General features: G+C 44.3%; 1 pseudogene across 1 annotated transcript; it reads left to right on the forward strand.

Annotated features, from left to right (window-relative positions):
- Nucleotides 1-1,319: 1,319 nt before the first annotated feature.
- Nucleotides 1,320-1,933, forward strand: LOC308427884 (ADP-ribosylation factor-like protein 6-interacting protein 1; annotated as a pseudogene). The gene has a single exon. The product of its transcript is annotated as an ADP-ribosylation factor-like protein 6-interacting protein 1 (transcript).
- Nucleotides 1,934-3,222: the final 1,289 nt, after the last annotated feature.

A 3,222-nucleotide genomic window follows, 5' to 3' on the forward strand; every position in this document is an offset into this window, starting at 1 on the left:
ACTGAAGGTGGGAATCTACCAACTTCAGGAAGCAATGCAGAGTTAGCTGGTATGGTGGAGACAGATCTTTGGGGACTATGGAGAAAAAGGACAGAAGAGTGTGAATAGTGGAGGAGAGAGAAGAGAGGACAGGAGAGGGGAAGGAAAAAGAAAGGGAGCGTGGGAAACTGGGCAGAGAGGGGAAAAAAGAAGAGACACGCTCAGGTTCGTTGGTCCTGAAGTCACTAGTGGAGATTTAATAGAGAAATATGGTTCTGTAAACTCCACTACCTCCTTCCTGAGTGTTGACTGATCCTGGTGTGAACAGGTTTCTCCTTCAAATTTATAGTCCAGTTCCTCTCCCTCTAGCTTGCCCAGACACTGTGGATAATTTCTTTGTAACTTTATAGTGAGAAAAACACTCTCCCCAGGTGATGGTGGTTGAGGAAGGCATAAACTGCTTTTGCCATTGTGCTGCCTAGATTTTATGTCAACTTGGCACAAACTAGAGTCACTTTGGAAGAGGAAACCTCAGTTGAGAAAATGTCCTACCAGACTGGGCTGTGAGCTATCCTGTGATAACATTTTTTTTCTTTTTCCTTTCTCTTCCTTCCCTTCCTTCTTTTCCTTCCTTCCTTCCTTCCTCGTCTTCCTTCCCTCCCTTCTTTTCCTTCCTTCCTTCCTTGTCTTCCTTCCCTCCCTTCTTTTCCTTCCTTCCTTCCTCGTCTTCCTTCTCTCCCTTCTTTTCCTTCCTTCCTTCATATGAAGAACATTACCTATTTTGTAGTTGCACTTCTGCATGAATGATCAGGTCACTCACTTTGCACATGGTTTTGTTGATCTATCACAGCTGCTGTCAGCTTCCTGTTTGTATTCACAGTTCTAGCATATGTGCAAAAGATGGGGTTCCCCCTGATTTGTTCATGGGCACTTCATGTTGTTACAGTCCTGTCAGAATCCTGGTACATTTTCTCGATTGATAATTGATATGAGAGGACCCAGCCTGCTGTGGATGGTGCTACACCTAAACTGGTGGTCTTGGGTACAATAAGAAAGCAGGCTGAGCAAGCCCATTTGGAGCAACCCAATAACCAGCACTCCTCCATGGCCTCTACTGCGGTTCCTGCCCCGAGGTTCCTGCTCTGCGTCCCTGCACTGACTTAGATAATGCACTGTATTTTTTAACTATAAGCAGAATAAATCCTTTCCTCCCTTTGGTGGTTTGAATAAAAATGGTCCATAGGGGGTGGTGCTATTAGGAAGTAAGGCCTTGGCTCAGGTTGCCTTGGTGGTGTCTGGGTAGTGTGTTTGTGCTCATTGATAACCATGCGTCTAGAATGATGGTAGAGGGGGATAACCACAGCAGCAACCTGCTGGCTGTGGAGACTGCAAGTCTTGAAGAGCAGCTGCAAGGTTGGGGAGAGGTGATGGTGATGGCTAACAAAGTCCTTTGATGAGAAAGAGCCTGGTTTCCACCTGCCATCATGAGTGTGCCCTCCCTGCTGTTCCCGATTATTTATTATCTCCATCTATCTGTGCTGTCCAGTGTTTCCTGTTTTGTTATGTTTTTGTGCCTGGCTGACTACCTCGTTCCCATTCTAGCACCAAGGATTTTTGGCTCTAAAAAATGGGCCACTGAACAGCAGCAGAGATTCCCTGAAATCTGCAGTAATCTAGTAAAAACTCCATGCAGAGCTGTGGGCTGGTGGAAATGCCTCTTTTCGCTAAAGGAAAAAAAAAGCCTAAAATGTACTTCATGACCATGATCATTTCTCTTGCTGTGGTTGCTTGGGTAGGACAGCAAGTTCACAACCTGCTTCTCGGCTACCTGATTGTGACTTTTGTGCTGTTGCTTCCTGGACTAAACCAACATGGAATCATTTTGAAGTACATTGGAGTGGCCAAAAGGGAGATAAACAAGCCTCTCAAGCAAAAAGAAAAGAAGAATGAATAGTGTGTCTGCCCGGGAGTGTGCCTGGCCCTGAGAACAGTTGTCCAGTGCTGTCTGGACACTGAAATGTTACAGTGGCTTTTTCCTCCCCTCACTCTGCCCTTGTTAATTGGGATTCTCACAGGCCAGGCTTTGTGCTGTGTCTAGCGTCAGTGAATCTGGGTACATCCCCATCAGAATGACTTGTTTTATTGAATTTTTATTTTTGACAACTTCCTTTAAGATACTAAAGTGGTGAGCTTTACTGTTTTGTAGTGAACTGTGACTTTGCATGATTTTTGATGTTTGCTTTAGCTGTATTCTAGGTAGTGGTCTGTGGCTACAGGAACCGGTTCTGCTGTTTGCTTCCACAGTCTGCTTCACCAACTGTCCTGTAAGTACAAAGATCAGGTTTACCACTTCTGATGAAGAGACCACTTAAGAGTCATTCCTGATTTTCCACTGTGGGAGAATACCCATGAAATAAGATTAATTCTACACCCTAGTGTGTGTAAGCTCCTCTTGTACAAAACACAGCAGTTTCGGGGAGCATTGCCCCTTTGTTCCTATGAGAAATCTGACAGGCTTTGACTGACATCTCATTCCTTAGTCCATAATGGCCTTTGAGAAACAAGCTTCCAGAAGATTGTATTTGGGGATTTTAGCAGTGTCTTTGTTCCAGATTTTCAGCTGACTTAAAATGCTTGTGACTTTACTGTAAGCCAGCCAGGGATAAAAGTATCTTTTGTTCGCTGAGTAGAAAACTAGATTATCTATTATTTAAAACCAGAAGAAAAAGGCTATAAAAGTAAGCCTGGAAAAATCTCATTTGTTTTCGTACTATTGGCTTTATTTCAGTCACTCCAGCTTTGCACTTGAGAAACAGTGTTTACTGGTGTTTGACTTTCCCCCTTGACATTTCTCAGAAAAATGCAGGGCTGCAGCTGAGAGCACACTGCTTATCAGTGACCCTGGTCTGCATAGCTTTTGCAACTCCTTAAGTTTGTTGTGATCTCCTGCCCTCTCAGTAGGTAGGCTTTTAGAGCAGTTGAAATCTGCAGAACCAAACCTCTGAGGACCAAAATAGGACACCTTTGGGAACAACTCCTTAGCCCATGAAGTAGCTGTAACACAGTTTGTGGCTCCATTGCACTGATGCTGTGGGGCCTGGACCTGTCTGTGTGTCTGCCTCTGTTCACTCACCTCCCTCACACTGTAAGCAGTGACACCTGTTGTAGCATGTGAGTTTGGTTTTTAACGTTTCAGGATACTCACTTTGATTTTACATGTTTTCTTGTTAATAAACCTGCCTT

Source organism: Micromys minutus (assembly GCF_963924665.1).
Source record: "Micromys minutus genome assembly, chromosome: 12".
Lineage (NCBI taxonomy): Eukaryota > Metazoa > Chordata > Mammalia > Rodentia > Muridae > Micromys > Micromys minutus.